The sequence below is a fragment of the Zootoca vivipara genome, chromosome 16 (genome assembly GCF_965207765.1).
Source record: "Zootoca vivipara chromosome 16, rZooViv2.hap1.1, whole genome shotgun sequence".
Taxonomy (NCBI): domain Eukaryota; kingdom Metazoa; phylum Chordata; class Lepidosauria; order Squamata; family Lacertidae; genus Zootoca; species Zootoca vivipara.
The window spans coordinates 39,808,716-39,828,041 of NC_142599.1; the positions used below are offsets into that span (position 1 = coordinate 39,808,716).

Genomic DNA, 19,326 nt, shown 5'->3' on the forward strand with positions numbered 1-19,326 from the left:
TGATTGATTCATAGAATCAAGGATCAGAGTAGGAAGGGACCCTGAGGATCATCTAGTCTAACCCTCTGCAATGCAGGAATGTGCAGCTGTCCCTTATGCGGATACAACCTGGGAACTTGGTGTGATTGATCAATTATATTTCTCTCCCGCCTTTCATTTGCATGAATTGCAAAGCAGCTTGCAAACTTCAAATGACAATACCGTATTAGAACATCACAAACATATATCATACAGAATAACTAGCAAATGTCAGTAAAACAACTGCAATCTATAAAACACTATTAAAATAACTAAAAATAATAATACAGTGGTACCTCCGGTGGCAGGTGGCGCTGTGGGTTAAAACCACAGAGCCTAGGGCTTGCCGATCTGAAGGTCGGCGGTTCGAATCCCTGTGACGGGGTGAGCTCCTGTTGCTCAGTCCCAGCTCCTGCCAACCTAGCAGTTCGAAAGCATGAAGTGCAAGTAGATAAATAGGGGCCGCTCCGGCGGGAAGGTAAACGGCGTTTCCATGTGCTGCTCTGGTTTGCCAGAAGCGGCTTTGTCATGCTGGCCACATGACCTGGAAACTGTACGCCGGCTCCCTCGGCCAATAAATCGAGATGAGCGCCACAACCCCAGAGTCGGTCACGACTGGACCTAATGGTTAGGGGTCCCTTTACCTTTACCTTACCCAGATGTTTAGAAAGTTGAAATGTGTTTTAATCAGTTTTTAGTCTCTTGATACTTTAACTCAGGGGCTCCAAACTAAGGCCCAATCGCCTTTTCAATCCGGCCCGCAGACGGTCCGGGAATCAGCATGTTTTTACATGAGTAGAATATGTCCTTTTATTTTAAATGCATCTCTGGGTTATTTGTGGGGCATAGGAATTCGTTCATATTTTTTTTCAAAATATAGTCCGGGCCCCCCACAATGTCTGAGGGACAGTGGACCGGCCCCCTGCTGAAAAAGTTTGCTGACCCCTGCTTTAACTTTTGAAAGTTTTTCATTACTGTTAATCTTTCTTATGGATAATGTTATTGTTTCAACTTCTTTTGGAAGTTTCTTTCAGGTAGTTGTGTCTTTTCTTTTTTTTACAATCAAGCGGAGCATAAGTTTTATGAAATTAATAATAATAATAATTTATTTATACCCCGCCCATCCGACAAGACACAAGCAGTTCAGATCAAAGCAGGTGGCTGATACTGAAGGCAGCTCAATGCTAGTAAAACAAGATTGGGTCAGAATCACCCATCTCTGAGTATAAATCCATCACGGTGAAGTTTATTAAATCTGGATGTCGGCTCCCACTTAAAAATCCAAAAGCAGAAAGTTTTTTTTAAAATGCAAAATGAAACAACCACTGAGCTGCTTGGGTTTTTTTTCCATTATGGTGGAAAATCATGTTCAAAGGAAGGACATTTCAGAATATACTGTCAAGGAGAGGTTTCTAAAATGCAACACAGGTGGCTGCTTCAGAAACACTCCAAAGCACACACAAAAAAACAGAAAAAGCCCTCTCCAAACCTATCACAATCATAGATCTTGAAGGGACTCAAAGAGTCATCTAGTCGTCGTCGTCCCCCTGCAAAGTATCTTCTTTGCAAATTCTCTCTCTGAAATGTCCCGTGAGAACGGACACTCGGGAAAGGAATTCTGGGTTTCCTGAATCGGCGTCTGAAATCTGGAAGATCAGATCCGAAAGGATGGAAAGAGGAGAGCCATAAACTCCTTCCTTTCCTTCCAACCTACGTCTCCCAGGAGGGAAGGAAGATCCAGCTGTGTTTTGTTATCCGCACAGAGGGAAACAGGACCGTCCCTGAAATCTGGGATGTTAGCAGGGACTTCCCCTTCCCCTTCCAGGGTTCAGACACGCAGAGGACATTTGCCTCAGGGGAGATCAAGGTGGCGGTGTGAAATTTCCCTTGAAAGCAGGGGAAACCCTTTGGGTGAAATCTCCAGGACCCAGTGGGCCAAGGGAGGCAGAAGTGGGAAGAGCAACACACAGATTGCTCAACATTTTGTACAGTAAGTCGAGCTTCTGCAGGGGTCTCCTCCTCCCAGGAATGCAAGAGGCATTGCCTAAGTTCAGGGGCAAATTCCAGCCAAGCAAAAGCACCTGTGGGGGCAGCATGGCCTGGAAGGTGGAGCCCCGAGGGCCAGGTAGGGAGTCCTGGGGGCAGCCTTCTTACAGTGGCCAACCAGGCACTTCCAAAAACCCCCGCAAGCGGGGCTCTCCCTTTGCATGGTTCCTGGCACCTGCCGTTAAGAAGCATGGCTGTGCCTCGATAGCTACAGAGTGCCTGCTTTGCACGCAAACGGTCCCAGGTTCGAATCCCAGCATCTGCAGGTAGGAACCCCTGCCTTAAACCCTGCAGAGTAACTCCCTGTTAGAGCAGGCAACCGTAAGCTGGAGAGGCTGATGGGCAGACTGGGTATACAAGGCAGTTTTCTGAGTTCCTGTTTAAATCAGCCTTTCTATCTAGAACCATGAGGACTGCCTCCTTGGTTTATTTGGAAGGGAAGGGCTAACCCTGGGTAGCAAGCCACGCAGCTTGGCTCAGCCTTCGCCATCTCCAGGCAGACAGCTCCTGAGCCAGGCAGACCAAGGGCCTGCCTTGGCCACTTCCTAGGCTCCTCCTGAAATCAGTCCCATGCAGAATCATGAGGACTGGAAGCTTACTTTATTTTATGAGAGCAAAGGCCACACAGCTCAGCGAGCAGAGCACTGGCTTCGAATGCCGGAAGGCCTCGGATAGCTCAGTTAATGCCAAGGTTGCAGGTTTGAGCTCTGTAAGAGACCCCTGAACTAGATCAGGGGTGCCCAAATGTTTTTCAAAGACAACCAGATTTGAAGAATTGAACATGCATGAGGAGCCGACCAAAGGATTGAAGTTGCTGAGCTTTCCTTAGGATTTTACACCAGGACATATACTGCCACAGGGACAGAATTAAATCTACCGGCGCGCCCAAAGCGGACTTTGGACATGCCTGAACTAGGTGATCCTCAAGGCCCCTTCTAACTCTGCAAGTCACCTAAGAAACCCCAGCAACCCCATCTCAGGGCTGCAGGGCAAATATCTCCCCTTTGGAGAGCTGCTGCCAGTCAGCGTCGGAAATACTGAGCTAGGTGGACTCGGTGCAAAGGCAGCTGTCAACGTTTCTGCCTTCCAGCTGCCGCCTCCCGGAACAAGGGGAGCGGGGAGGAATGTCACCAAAGCTTTTCGCCCAGGCCTCCGGAAGCAAGAAAGGTTCGAAAGCCAAGATTTCCGTGGCACCTTCCTAGAATTCCTCAGTGCTGAGCTGGCTGATCCGATCTCTCTCTCTCTCTCTGAAACGCACACATACGTGAACACACACACATATAGCCTGTTCTCCCTGATCTGCTCCCAGAGCTTCGCCCCAAGAGGCACACCCCTCCCAAACCCTGCCCTCCTCCTCCCGCTGCTGCTCTTGCTCCAGCTCCACTTCAGCTTTCTCTCCTGAGTGCCTGAATGGCCCATCACTCGACCCACAAGCAGGCGCCTTCCGCCGCTGGGAGACCCCGGGAGCTCCGAAAGAGAGCCGGCTCCCGAGTAAAGCACAGTGGTACCTCGACTTACAAACGACTCGACAACTGAATTTTTCGACTTACAAATAGGGCTAATGGCTGCGCGCTTACGAATGTCTCGACATCCCAAAAAAACTGTGGCGGTTTTAGATAGGGATTTTTCGACTTACAAATTTTTAGATAGGGTTGCTTCGACTTTCCTATGGGAAATCGCATTTCCAATGGCGTTTTTCAACTTACGAATTTTTCGACCTACGAAGATGCCTTCGGAATGGATTAAATTCGTAAGTCGAGGCACCACTGTAAAGGTAAAGGGACCCCTGACCATTAGGTCCCGTCGCAGATGACTCTGGGGTTGCGGCTCTCATCTCGCTTTACTGGCCGAGGGAGCCGGCGTGCAGCTTCCTGGTCATGTGGCCAGCATGACAAAGCCGCTTCTGGCGAATCAGAGCAGCACACGGAAACGCTGTTTACCTTCCCGCTTGGAGCGGTCCCTATTTATCTACTTGCACTTTGACGTGCTTTCGAACTGCAGTTGGGCAGTAGCTGGGACCAAGCAATGGGAGTTCACCCCATCGTGGGGATTCGAACTGCCGAACTTCTGATCGGCAAGCCCTAGGCTCTGTGGTTTAGACCACAGCGTTCGGTTCTTGAGATGGATGCTTCAAGTTGCCATCCCCCCTCCCTTCCTGAAAAAGTCCTCACAGTGTGGCTCAATAATGATCCTGCCTTGCAGGGGGTTTGACTAGATGACACCTGGGGTCCCCCTTCTTCCAACTCTAAGGTTCTATGATTTAAAGTCCGGGATCAACCATCAGCACACCTGGCAAGCCTGGAACTCCCAACCCTTTGCAGTAATAACTTGGGGCTCCCCATCCAGTTTGAAACCATCCCGGGCCCTGCTTTAAGCTCTGTTTTATTTCCATCAGTTGCTATCCAATTGTCCCCTCCGCCTTATACATACAGAATACTGTACAAAATGAAATTAAAAAATGTATCTTTACTATCAAAAATAAAAAAAGGACAACCGTCTGGGATATAACCCTGCCTGATCGTCTTACAGAACACAGACGGACGAGGTTAAGCTAGCTGTTCGTCTCAAACTGAACTGAATCTCCTTCCCCCACCCCGAAGGACAATTGGGGGGCGGGGCCTTTAGGATTTAGGCCCAGATTTAGCCCAAGATCATAGCACAGGTTGAAAGCATCAGACGTTAAGGAAATAAACGACTCTCTGACTTTTAGAAGACATCTGAAGGCAGCCATGTTTAGGGAAGTTTTAAATGTTTGATTCTATTTTTAATATAGTGGTACCTCGCTAGACAAATGCCTCGCAAGACGAATTTTTCGCAAGACGAATGCGTTTTGCAATTTCAATAGAGACTCGCAAGACAAAGTTTCCTATGGCGCGCTTCACAAGACAATTCCCCCTCCCCCAGAGTGCCTGGGGAAACCCAGTCAGATGGGTGGGGAATAAATAAATAAATAAAAATTAGTAATAATAAAGCACCATGAAAACACTTTAAACACTCCTCACTTCCCCCAAAGAATCCTGAGAGTTGTAGTTTGTTATGAGAGTCACTGGGAGATTCCCCTCCCTTTAGCAATCAATCCCTCTCCCCAGGGAGCTACGAAAGCAGGATAAAGTGCGGACAGTCTGGTAGCAACCAATCCCTGGTGCGTTATTATTGTGCAAATCACATAACCCCCCCTCCCAACCCCCCCAGCCTGGAGGGGCTCTTCAGTGCGACCAGCGATACAACCTTCTCCCTGACAATGGCTGAACCCCAGGGCCCCCTCCCGAGGAAGGCACTCATTGCATTCTAGGAAATAATAATAACGATAACGATAATATTAACCTGCCTTCTTTCCTGACGGACACTCAAGGCAGGTTCTAGATGAAATAAGCACAGCTAAAAACATGGGCGGGGGAAAGCAATAATTAAAACAACAACGAAACATTAAGAGAATTAACACTGCACGCACACACACACACACAAATCTATTTAAACCATACCAATAATTATAATAAAAACATCATGGCACCAGCCCTTTCATTAAAAGCATTCAGTTCCCAGAGGTCCTTTTGGAACAAGAAAGTTTCCGCCAGGAGGATAGAGAGGCGAGAGGCCGGCTGGCTTCTCCAGGGAGGGAGTTCAAGGGTCTGGGAGCAGAAAGGTTGAAAGAAAGCTGCCTTCTGCAGTGGCAGTAGTTTGGGATCGCCGGCACTGACTGGCAGCAGCACTGGCTCTCGGGGGATTCAGACAGGGGATGGAACCGGGGACCTTCTGTTCTGCATGCAAAGGCAGGTGTTCTGCCCCTGAGCTACAACCCTCCCCACCCGTCTCGATCCGCCTTCTGGAAGTCAGCTCAAACCTTCCCTTCCAAGAAGGGCTCTGCCTCACAGACAGCTGGCGCTCTCAACGGCCTTCACTTTCAACCTGCCGAATTTCTGCTGTGGTTACCACGTTTCCTTTCGAAACTTCAATTTCAGTGTTTTCGTAACTGGTTATTTCGATAAGCTGCACCTCGAGGGGTTGTCGTTGCTGCTGTTTCGATGAAGAGAGGCAAAGACGCTTTCAAGAAATAAAGCCTAAACGGCAACGTAATTTTATTACGTAGATTTGTGATTCTTAGTTGCTGGGCTTTATATTTTGATTATCTTATGACAACTACCTTTTTGTTTTAATTGACAATTTGGGGCTCCTTTGGTGACCTGCAGGGTCAGACCAATGGGTCATCTAGTCCTTACAGAGGCCCCCAAAACAAGACCCAAAGAGAAGAGCAATTATCTCCCCTCCTGCAGTTTCCAGCAACTGGAATTCAGAAGAATTTCTGCCTCCGGCTGCAGAAGAGGCAGAGCATAGCTATCCTGGATAGTGGCCATCGATAGCCCTCTCCTCCTTCGTGAATTTTGTCCAATCCTCTTTCAAAGCCATCTAAGCTGGGGGCCAGGACGCAGGTGGCGCTGTGGTCTAAACCACTGAGCCTTTTGGTGTTGCCGATCAGAAGGTCGCCGGTTCAAATCCCCACAACGGGGTGAGCTCCCATTGCTCGGTCCCTGCTCCTGCCAACCTAGCAGTTCGAAAGCACGTCAAAAGTGTAAGTAGATAAATAGGTACCACTCCGGCGGGAAGGTAAACGGCGTTTCCGTGTGCTGCTCTGGTTCGCCAGAAGCGGCTTAGTCATGCTGGCCACATGACCCGGAAGCTGTACGCCGGCTCCCTCGGCCAGTAAAGTGGGATGAGCGCTGCAACCCCAGAGTCGTCCGCGACTGGACCTAATGGTCAGGGGTCCCTTTACCTTTACGCTGGGGGCCATCCCAGTCTCCTGTGGCAGGGAGTTCCACAGTTTAACTGCACTGCACAAAGGACTTTCTTCCATCTGTCCCGAATCTCCCATCACTCATACTCTCTTGGAAGTCCACAAGTCCCTGTGTTATGAGACAGGGAGGAAAACCTTCCCCCCCCCCTCTATCCACTTACTTCATCATTTCATAAACTCCTTTTAGGTCACTTCCTACTTGACTTTTCTCTAAACCTAGAAGTCTCAAACGCCGTCACCTTTCCTAACAGAGTTGCTCCACCCCGTTGATCATTTTGGCTGCCCTTGTTTTACACCAGGGGTCAGCAAACTTTTCCAGCAGGGGGAGGGTCCACTGTCCCTCCGACCTTGTGGGGGGCTGGACTATATTTTGGAGAGAAAAAAGAATGAATTCCTATGCCCCACAAATAACCCAGAGATGCATTTGAAATAAAAGGACACATTCTACTCATGTAAAAACACCCTGATTCCTGGACCGTCAGCGGGCTGGATTGAGGAGGTGATTGGGCCAGATCCAGCCCCCAAGCCTTAGTTTGCCTACCCATGTTTTACACTAATGACACCTGAACAGAAGGCCTTGGGGTCGTGGCACGTAATACAAAATGCTGAACCACAATGAAAGAAGAGGGGCAGATAAAGATGGACTTTGCACAACTGGCAAAGCTGATGGGGAAAATCCGAAACCAGCACAACCAAGTATTCCAAAAAGACTGGAGTAAATTTACACAATATTTAAAAGATCATTGTAAGCAACTAACAACACTAGCAGGGTTATCCGAAGACTAGTAATGAGAATTTTCTTCCTATATTTATTTAATTTTCTTCCTATATTTATTTAATTTTAGAGGTATTGCGTAGCGGGTTATATTAGAATGGGAAAATATATAAAATGCTGTGATATCAAGGTTATTTTTGAAAGCCAAGAGGTAGGAGGGAAGGAAGTCGACAGGCTCTAAAGAGCCAAAGAAGTATAGTGGATAATACGGATGTGACCATATAGGTTTAAATGGAAAACTAATTATATATATATATATATATATATATATATATACACACACACACACACACACACACACACACACACACACACACAAAGACAAAATGCTGAACCAGTGTGTGGCAGCTGTAAAAAAAAAATGTTCCTAGGGATCATTAGGAAAGGGCTTGGAAGCAAAACTGCCAATATCCTAATGCAGTTATAAAAATCTATGGTGCAGCCACACTGGGAAAATAGATTGATAAACTTCAGTTGTGTCAGCTGTTAGTCAAGAGAAAGTTGTATCAGTTTCACCAGTGACTCAGTTTCTTGTCGATGACGCTTTAATGGATGGGATGTGCCCCCCCACACACACCTTTAGAAACTGGGGGTGGGGGCAAAGGAAAAATGAAACTGGGCAACATTCCCACAGCACTCATTTAAAGCACCTGGGAACTGTAGATTGTTGGAAGCATAGCACTGCCAGGGTGGCAAACTACAGTTCCCGGGATTCTTCGTGGGCATTAAATGGGCCATGTGGATGTGACGGTTGACATGACTCCTGCCATTTTAACGGACATGGCTCCCCCCCAAAATAATCTTGGGAACTGTAGTGTTAAAGGTGCCACCCGAGTATATTGTAGAGAAAACCAGCCTAAAAGATGCCCTCTGTATTTCAAGCTCAAACTGCAGCCTTGGCCACCCCATCTCAAACACCGCATTCCAGAAGGGGAACGTCTCTCCTATGTTATATTTTTGCAAGCGTCACGTTGTAGTTTGCACGGCTGCCAACAGGGGGCCAGGGTAACTGCGGCCTGACAAGGGAAGAGGCGGAAGGCGAGGGTGTGGTGCATAAAGGAGGGTGCGCAACCGCCACAGAGGGCGCTTGGGCAAATTGCATCACCGGAGCCGTCAGGTGTGCGGGAAGGGGTGGTAGAAAATTCTGCTCCGATTGGCAGGGTTGGCGCTACACACACAGCTGCCACAGGACACCCACATTCGTGAGAACGCCAGCGTTTACAGTGGCAGCCCCTTTGGAACTCCCCGCCTATTGAGACTAAGGCAGGGGGCCTTTTCCTTTCAGTGCCTAGGAGCAATCAGACCCGTCTACCTAGATGCTTAGAAATGCGAATCGCTTTGAGGTTTTTTATAAAACAAACAAACAAGCAGTGTGCAAATTTTATGAAACGAATAATAAATAAATAAAGGGATGGTGTGTTGGTCAACAGGGGCTGCAAATGAAGACCCACAAATGATACACTTCTAAGGTCCCCCTGCATTGGCCTGTTTACAGAATTATGGAACCGAATGAGACATCGTAAGGCCTTCTAGTCAAACCTGCCTGCGCTAGGCGAGGGTGTTAGTTTCACTGTCAAACTGTTCCCACCATCCATATTTTTCTCCTAATGTTGAATGGGAATGTGCCTTCCTTTTGTTGCTTCAAGCCATGCCCTCTGGAGCAGCCAAGAGCGCCAGCAGAACATAGCCAAGTCCTATTCAGAACAGACCCACGGAAATTAATGGCCCCTGTTAACCTCATGGAATCGCAGAACTGCAGAGATGGAAGGGGTCCCAGGGGTCATCCAGTCCAACCCCCTGCAATAATCACAGCTACAGGACCCCACTGATTCTTTCAGCCCATTGATTTCGCTGGGTCTGAGTAGGGATGGAGGAGGAGTCGACATTTAAAGACAAAGTCGTTTCATTTGCCATTTCGGAAACCTAACCAAAACGCAGCCTCCTTTGAAACGCGCGCTTCTCCAGATGTTGCAATGCAAAATTCCCCAGTCCACTAACGTGTCACCAAAAAATGCACATACCAGGGTATTTATTTGTTATATTTGCACCGGCCTCTTCCTCCCCAAAAGGAGCCCAGGGCAGGACACACGAAGAGTGCAAAGCGTTCTCACATACAGTGCAAAGGGTAAATATTTGAGTGAAATGAGCATTATATTTGGGGGAACGGCATTGCAAAAAATGAGTGCCTTAGACAAAAATGCATACAGACATGGGTATATGGGGAGAGATTTGCACTTAAACGCTGAAGGACTAAAAGAAAACATACAAGTTGATGTGGAAATGTAGAGAACTGAGCTTGAGACTGGAAAAACTGAAGTCAGCCCATCCCTAAATCCGAAAGGGACTTAGTTGAATGTATCACCCCAAATCTTTCACCTCTTCTCATTTTACCACCTGGAGCTGGAAAAGTTCATCCAGGAAGATGGAAAAGTGATTATAACGGCAGGTATGGTTTTCTCTGTGGAATACCTTTAAACAGCAAGGGGAAAAAACCATTCTCTTTCCTGACCAATCATCCCAGGACAATTGTCAGCTGGGTGAACAGATTTAGGAAATGCAAGTGACTGGAAATGTGGGGCGGGCTCACAAGACAGGTGAACACCCTCCCCTACACAAATCCCTAGCTGATGATCCGAATTCTTTTTTCCATGTGTTTTTTACTGTTTATAACAAGCACACGAGGAAAAAAACCCTGCAAGGTCCGTCCAATGGTCTGTCACAGCCCAGCGTCCTGTTCGTACAGTGGTCAAACGCCCCCAGGGACCCAGAAATTCTAGATAGACTGCCTCTGGACCTGGAGGCTCCATAAGAAGAGCCCCGTCAAGGAGGGCGCACCCTTTCGCCAACAATGGAGGCACAAGCCAGCCATCTCGTCTAGCAGTCACCGCAGCAGACAGTGAGTGGTCCCTTAGTTCTCAAACGCCTTGGTACTCAAACAACTTGGAACCCAAACACTGCAAACCCGGAAGTAAGTGTACCAGTCTGTGAACTTTTTTTGGGAAGCCGGACATGCTCTGTTTTGAGTGTTACGCTTCCGATTCGAGTGCCACACTTGCGTTTTGAGTGTTCAGTCTGTTTTTTATTAAAATGCTGTTTTAGGGGTTGTTTTTAAAAGTCTGGAACGGATTAATCCATTTTGCATTACTTTCTATGGGAAAGCGTGCCTTGGTTTTGGAACGCTTTGGTTTTGGAACAGACTTCCGGAACGGATTAAGTTTGAGAACCGCTGTACTTTATAAACAGGCAGATTGAGAGAGGGATTCCAAAGCCTTGGCATTCAACAGTCACTTTCCGAGCAGAGAGACTCGCGGCTTAAAGCGCCACCGACCATCCCTCCCATTTCACAGAAATGGGAAACCGAGGCGGAAAATGCAGGGTTGGCCAGCTACTGAGCCAAAATCCTGCCCTGGTGTTCTCTCTCTGCTAAATTTTGCACATCCAAAATCAGCACCACCCTTAGTCAGGTGAGAATTAACCGCTGGGTGCTTCTGTGTGTGGGCCTATCCATTCCCTGGACTTTGCTCTGCTGCTGCCGTCACCTCTGCAAGTCTTCACACCCTCCTTAATTGCTGTGAAACTTTCAGCTAGCCCCAAGCCAGGATCCTGGGGAGAGTGCTGGGTTGCTCCCTCTCTGCTAACTGCAGCTCTTCAATTGGTTGGAGCTTCTCCCCCCCCCCCAACCTCTCCTTGCGTTCCTTTTCCACCAGGATGGTGTGTTCTCGGGAGAATCTGTGGCCCCTCCAGGAAGATGCTGGGCTCCCAGCTTCGTCTGCACCAGATCCCGGGTTCAATCCCTGGGATCTGCCAGCAGGGCTGGGAAAGGCTCCCATGCCGGCCCATCTCGGCAATGCTGAGCGAGGTGCCACAACGGTAAAAAGCAGCTCGCTGCAACCCTCTCCCTGTGCATTTGGGGCCCCATCCTGAGATTCTCCACCATTTGTTGCTCAGAAGTAAACCTTTTTAAAATGATTTTACAGTGGTACCTTGGTTCTCAAACTTCATCCGTTCCGGAGATCCGTTCCAAAACCAAAACGTTCCAAAACCAAGGTGCACAGAAAGTAATGTAACATGTTCCACGCTTTTAAAAACAACCCCTAAAACAGCAATTTAACATTAATTTCACTATCTAATGAGACCATTGATCCATAAGATGAAAGCAATAAACAATGTACTGCAGTCTCACAATCAATCAATCAATCAGTAGCTGAACTGGGTTCCACGCAGCCACAAAAACAAAACAAAAAGAGCCACAAAAACAAAAACGCAAAATAAATAGCAAAAAACAGACAGACCTCAGCCTAACACTTAAATCAAAAGCATAACACTCAAAATGGAGCACGTTCGGCTTCCAAAAAAAGTTCGCAAACCAGAACACTTACTTCCGGGTTTGCAGTGTTTAGGTTCCAAGATGTTTGAGTACCAAGGCGTTTGAGAACCAAGGTACCCCTGTATTCAGTGTCCTTATTCAATGCTAGCCCTGCTCAGGGCAGTTCGCGGGCACAAGTAATTTAGTTCCGTTCATTTCCACAGGTCTACCTTGAGTAGCATTCGAACGCAGCTCCCAGAGGAGCCCTGGGCGGCAAACGCACCTGCTTGTTGGTTTTTAAATTAAAAATAACATTTAAACCACTGTTGAAAACACGGAGAAAACAATTAAGCATGACAAATCATTAAAAAAGCAAGCAAAACGAAAACCCACAAATGTAAACCAAATCAGATGTCTGGATATAAGCCTGTTACAGCAGCGATGTTTCCCAGGGAACAGTGATGACGCTGGCTTAACGTCAAGTGGAAGGAAGTTCCGAAGGATAAGTGCCGCCTCACTACTGGGGAGAGAGATCAAGGATGGGGCACCCCTGACCAGTGGCCCTTCTAGGTGGGGCTGGTGGGGAAACTCCATCCCTTCATGTCCATCACAGGTTCTCCGGTAGGAAGTAGAACATCCCTATGGCCAGGCTGCAAAAGATTTCCCCTTCCGAAACCCAGGAGAGTTGCTGCTGCCAGCCAGTGTAAGCAGTGCTAAGCTAGATAGGCCAACGGTCTAACTGGGTACAGTGGTGCCTCGCTTACCGAATGCCCTGCTTAACGAAATTTCTGCTTAAGGAAAGATTTTTCGAGCGGAGGTTGCCTCGCTAGACGAATTCGTTTTATGAAAAATTCGTCTAGCGAATCGCGGTTTCCCATAGGAATGCATTGAAATTCAATTAATGCGTTCCTATGGGCAAAAATAAAGTAAAAAAAATTTCAATGCATTCCTATGGGATTCGCTAGACGAATTTTTCATTATAAGAAAAGACCCGTGGAACGAATTAAATTTGTCTAGCAAGGCAGCTACAAGGAAGCTTCTGAAATGCCTCCGCTCCCTAGTGCCAAGGACTCGAAGCTCAAAGAGGGTTTTTTTTTGCTATACCTACCCATTAAGTTTCTTGCGAGTGAAAGGCGGCCGCTTCTTTGAAAGCACGCTTCCCGCCCCGAAGGATGCAGCAAACCCACCTGACGGCAGGCTTGACCGAAGGGGGCCATGCCAGACCGTGTGTGTGTGTGGGGGGGGGTGATTTCGGAGCTGGGAGGTGGAGCAGAGATTACCAGGAGCTTAGGAATCAGCACCGCGGCATCACGTCGGAGGGAGATCAGCTGGTCCCCCAGCAAAGAGCCCTTGCCTGGCGCATTAACATATTAGCTGAAATCCTAAGCGGTTAAAAATAAAAGCAATTGCTTGCGAGAAGGGGGCGGGGACAGAGTCACCCGGGTCCATCTCCTGGGACGCCAATCAGCCGGGAAATCTGCAAGGTCTCCGGAGGGTCCTCAGATACGTTTAGCTGCCTCCTTTCCAACTGCATTCCACTTAGAATCAATTCACTGAAATGGGTAAGCCCCAGGTTAGGTAGGTTGACAAATTCAACGAGTCTCCTGGGAATAGCCCCTGGTGAGAGGCAGCGGTGGTGTAATGGTTAGAGTGCCGGGCTAGGAGCTGGGAGAGGCCAGGGTTCGGATCCGCACTCTGCCTGATGAAGCTCACTTGGGCGACAGTCGTTGGCTCTCAGGTTCTCCTACCTCACAGGGTTCTTGTGGGGATTAAACAAGGAGAGCCATACCCACCACCTTGAACTCAGGGCCGTCTTGAGCAGATCGCGTGCCCTGGTGCTGAGGGGCGGAGATCGCTCCACCGCCCGCCCCGCCCTCGCAGGGCGCAATTGGTTTCCGCGAGGATTCGCCACGCGGCGCCCTCCTTGCCAGGCCGGCGCCCCCCTTGCCAGCCCCCCGCCGTGGTGCACTGCGCCACCGGGGGTCTATGTAGAGCCGGCCCTGCTTGAGCTCCTTGGAGAGAAAAAAGGGGGACAGAAATACACTAACACTGGGCTATATGGTCCAGCTATGGGGCACTCGTGCTTAAAAAGGTCCCCCACTCTGTACATGCTCATAGGCACTATGGCCACAGACGTAAGTACAGTGGAACCAATGAATACAATTGGTTCCGGAAGTCTGTTCATAAACTGAAGCAAACTTTCCCATTGAAAGTAATGGAAAGTGGATTAATCTGTTCCAGACGGTCTGCGGAGTACTTAAACTGAAGCGTTCATAAACTGAAGCGAACTTTCCCATTGAAAGTAATGGAAAGTGAATTAATCCGTTCCAGAGGGGTCCGCGGCGTTCGTAAACCGTAAGTTCGTAAACCGAAAGTTCGTAAACCGAAAGTTCATAAACCGAGGTGTTCATAAACCGAGGTTCCACTGTAAGCGCTGCACATTTGAAGCACATCAAAAGCATGGCTTTCCATACACACAATCAAAGAAAGAATACTGGGTGCTGGGAATTGTAGCTATGGGTGGGGGATATACTACAGTTCCCGGCATTCTGTTTTGGGTGGGAAGGGAATGGGCTTTCAATGGAGGCTCCAACCCAGCTCAGGACCAGAGTCCAAGAATTTGTCTTGACACCCACCAGGAGCACCTAATAAGAAAGGAAAGGGTGCCTCTGAGCAGATGCAGAGTCCACCTGGCTTTTCTTCCAAGCAGACCACGTCATGGGTAGGCAAACTAAAGCCCAGGGGCCGGATCCAACCCAATCGCCTTCTAAATCCGGCCCGTGGAAAGTCCGGGAATCAGCGTGTTTTTACATGAGTAGAATGTGTGCTTTTATTCAAAATGCATCTCTGGGTTATTTGTGGGACATAGGAATTCGTTCATTATTATTTTTCAAAATATAGTCCGGCCCCCCACAAGGTCTGAGGGACAGTGGACCGGCCCCCTGCTGAAAAAGGTTGCTGACCCCAGGACCAAATTGAGGATTTTGGCAAAGAGGGGAGTATTAGGGTCAGAAGATGGGTCCAAGGGACATTGTGATAACACTATCTACACGCAAACACACGTTCACAATCCTGAACAAGTCAACGAGAGAAACAGATGCACTGCAGTTATATGAACAGCATCGCAGCCACATGAAGCTCTGCTCTGCCAGTTACCTGAAGCCATTGGGTGCCTCTTCCACTGTCCCACAATCCACACACTTCCAAGGAATCTAGTCCTCATCCTTTGAGACTTGCAGACTAGACACCATGTCTTTTCCAGAACTGGCCTCTGCTCTGACTGTTAGGCATCACTACCCTAACTAGGAATAAAAATCCCAGCAACTTGACATGCAAGCACCCCCCCCCCAACAACCAATGTTCCTAATCCTTGTGGTTGTCGAGCCAGGATGGAAAACATAGTCGGATTCTGCTTTCGAACCCCAAACTGACCACACAGGCTAACCCAAGGCCACCCTTTTCTGCTAGCTCTGCACAGAGATTAAAAATTGGGGAAGACGCGAGATCCAGATGTAAATATTTGGGCTAACAGGCTACTATAGTACGGAGCCAAAGAAGCAAATCTATTAGAAATCAGTGGAAAGGGGAAATAACAGACAGGATTAACATGGGTCATTCATTTGAAATGGGTCTACTCTGTGCTGTGTGCTCAGCGCATCTTCAAAGCGCACAGCTTCCCAGAATTTCTGGGAAGCGTAGTTTTCAGAGGGTGCTGGGAATTGTAGTTTGGTGAGCGGGTAAAACTATACTTCCCAGGATTCTTGTGTCGGGGGGGGGGGAAGGTTGCAGGCTTTAAATGTACGGGGTAGTAAACAGTCTGCTATTCAAGGAGCTCTGAGATGAGGAACTCAACCTCTGGAAGAAAAACCAAATAAATAAAGGAGTTAGATGTTACTAAGGAGGCCAGCAGAGACTGATTGCATACTTGTGGCTTTTTTAAGTCTCAAGGGTTTCACCCTGTGAAACAAATGTTTAAACATTTTTAAAATAGAAAAATAGAATCAAAGAATTGTAGCGCTGGAAGGGGACCCCAGGGGTCATGTAGCCCAACCCACTGTTTGGTTGGCTGAATATGTTTATATTCCTGTGAACCGCCTCGATTTCTTTTTACGGCATAGAAGTGTTTTCATTAAATAAATAAAGTAATAAATCTGCACCCCCAATTTGCATATGCTGATTCACCCACAGAGAGATGCAAATTTAAGTCAGTGCCCTAAGCAGAGAGGGTTCTTCATGGAGTGCCCGGAAACATTGAAAAGCAAAGCAAAATATTTTTTTTTTAAAGCAGGACCCCCCTCCCTCCTCTAACAACACCCCCACCAAACTCCTGGAGACAAAACATGTCAAATTTGCAGAGTGAAAACGGAAGCCTGATGAGAAGCTTCTGTTGAGCTGAAAACTTTGAAAGTATTCTTGCGGGGAGAGGTTGAAAAAGATTTCAGCGAGATGAGAGAAGTGCCGGTTCTTGGAGGTGACGGCTGGTGAGCAGGAGGGGGGGGGGGAGAGAGAGGAAGAAGAGAAGGCCGGGTGTACCCTCTGTAGCAGGGAATCCAAAGGGTTCTGGGCCACCTCCATCCCAAGAGGGATGGAGAAAGGGAGGCTCCTCTGGGGTGGCAGGAGATGGCTTTAACAGGAGAGTGAAGGTGTTCATTAGGGAAGCAGAAGAAGACGCTGGGGAACGAAACCCAGCTTCACTCTGAAACTGGCCGGGCGGCGTTCACAACTCATCTCTCTCTCTCTCTCTCTGTGCCTCGGAGAGAGAGATACAATCTCTTTCCTCTCTCTGGCTGAGAGAGAAAAGGACTCTAGATTGCTGCTGTGCCGTAACCACCATGCAAATGACTTAATTGGGGCTCTTTCTCTCTCTCAGATGGGGAGGCGGGTTTTGTCAACAACCCCAAAGGGGACAAAAAATAAAAAATAAAAAGAGAGGGCAGAAAAAAACACAGCGATGGGGTGGCGGTGGCAATCTGGGGTGTGTGTGAAGGCTAGCCTTAGAATAATTAATCTGACCAGGATTAGGCCTAGGCCTCCCTTTGCCTGTGTACACACCATAGATTAAAGCACCCCCCCAAAAAAAATATAAAAGGCCCCTGGGAACTGTAGTTCACTCCTCACAGAGCTACAGTTCCCAGCACCCCCAAACAAGCTGCAGTTCCCAGGATTCTTGGGGTGGGGGGAAATGTGCTTAAAATGTATGGCACTCCCCCCAGGAGGGTGCCTCAACAGCTGATCAGGCTAGAGCGACATAATCCCAAAGGGTTTGGGGGGTTGGTGTCAAAATGTGCAGGGAAAATGTCCCGTCCACACCTTTGACCCCAAAATGTTGTCTACCTTGTGAAATTGCTAGGCCGCCCAGCTCAGCCTCGGCTACACTGACAGTTTTCCTGGGTTTCAGGCAGGGCACAATTCCTGACCTCACCTGGAAATGACAGGATTTGAACCTGCAACCTTTCACTTGCAAAGCAGACGTCTGGACAATGAACGATATGCCTTTACCCTTCCAAACAGCGAAGGGTGTTTGCAAGCACATTTCGGATACGTTTCTTTCGGGGGCTTATTTGGGATAGTTCAAACTCCCGACATCCTGGGTAAAGAGGGGAGAGAATGTGCTTCCGGGAAGATTCTCCCTCTTGAGAAAGAAACAAGACATTGTCAAAAGAACGCAGGAATGTGGAATTGGTCCCTCGGTCCCTCAAATTCAGGATTGTCAACTCCAACTGTCCAGGGCCAGGGAATAGATTTGGGACCTCAAGGTCCAGGACTAAGATTTTCTAGTCCACCCAAGTTATGCACAAAGGCCTGGTTTAAATGAGAATAAACAAGTTGCCTTCATAGTCAATACATCCTTTTCATTGATATCAACAAAGTTTTATTTTTTGGGGGGGGAGGGGGAGCGTAATCACAGCTATGGGTCGCTGCAGAGCTGGTTCTACGGGAGCCGGGACAAGACACCCACTTGCAGAGGAAGAGCTGGGTGGCCGTCAAAGGTGGCAGAGCGAGCTGACATTCCGGGGACCAGAAATTTCATCCTGCACACGTCACCCGACTTTGAAAAATTGGGAAGCCCCTTCTCCACCCCACCCCAAAAACAACCATTCCTCAACACACTTAACCTGCTTTAACCCCAGTTCTGTTCCTGCACACTGATAAAGAGGAGTTTGCACCTGCCCCACAGAGCTGCCTCACTTATCCTACCTGCGAAATGGGCCCCACTCCCAAGAGACTTTTTTTTGCTCAGAAAACTGAGCACGTCAAAACTGAAATCCCACGAAAATGCAGGAGGAGAAGGGAGGAAGCAATAAAAGACACTGAGGCATAAAATGGCTTCTCCTTATTTTGGAGAGGGGCGGTGGGTCCGTGGGCCGACAGGAGGTCATCTTGCAAGGGAAAATGTGGCATCTCACAGGGGAGGGGGCTGTCAGGGGCTACTGGCCATGACGCCTATGCTCTGTCGGAGCCACATTTGACTCTCAATCCCAGCTGCTGGGAATCCCAAGAGGGAATCTGGTGGTTGTCCTGCCTGTATGCTTCCCAGTGGAGAATCTGGTTGGCCACTGTGAGGACAGGATGCTGAGACCCCTTTGGCCTGATCCAGCTCCTCTGATGCTCGGGTGGAACCTCCAGGTCCAGAGGCAGTCTATCCACACTCCTGGGTCCTGAGGGGCATTTGCCCACTGTTAGGAACAGGATGCCAGATCACATGGCCCTATCCGCTGAGGCTCTCTTGATGTCTTTATTGCCTGATACAGAGGGAAGAGGGTAGTGTGGTTTTTCTTTTAAAGAATACAGGTAGGTGCCAGAATTCACCACGAACAATTCCCTCTTTCTCTTAGAATGGCAATGGCACACACCTGAGAGGGGCCGGAACTGAGTTCCCCTGGGAGGGAAGCACTGGAAGAAGGAATATAACACACACACACCCCGAAAAACCCCACACATTGGACACAGCCTGATCCCAACAAATTGAGGAAATAATCCATGGCAGAGCATTTATGAGATTCTCTGGGTGAAGGCAAAGCACCTCTACTAACTCCCACCGCTTGGGTTGTGGGGATATAATTGCAAATCACTCTCACCGAAAAAGCAACAAAACGAATCTGATTTTGCAAAGCACAGTGGAAAACGGTTAATGGACAGGCAACATTTTAAGGGGAGTGTTGTTGTTTTTAGGGGGGGAGCAGCAGAAGAGGACATGCTGGTGCTCAACAATCTTGAAGTGATTGCAAAGGGTTAGAAACCCCTCTGGCTAGCCCCCCACTCCCATTTTGGGGAAAGCTGCCTTCCTACAGCGATGCTCTCTAAATAGGGTTGCTTAAAAGAGGGAGGGAAGAGAGCCCTACTTTTCGGGAACCCCCCCCCCCAATATTTCTGCCAGATATCGCCACCCTC

General features: G+C 48.4%; 1 protein-coding gene across 1 annotated transcript in view; it reads right to left on the reverse strand.

Annotated features, from left to right (window-relative positions):
* RORC (RAR related orphan receptor C) overlaps positions 1–19,326 on the reverse strand; it is a 76,498-nt gene that overhangs the window by 56,394 nt on the left and 778 nt on the right. The window lies entirely within an intron of this gene.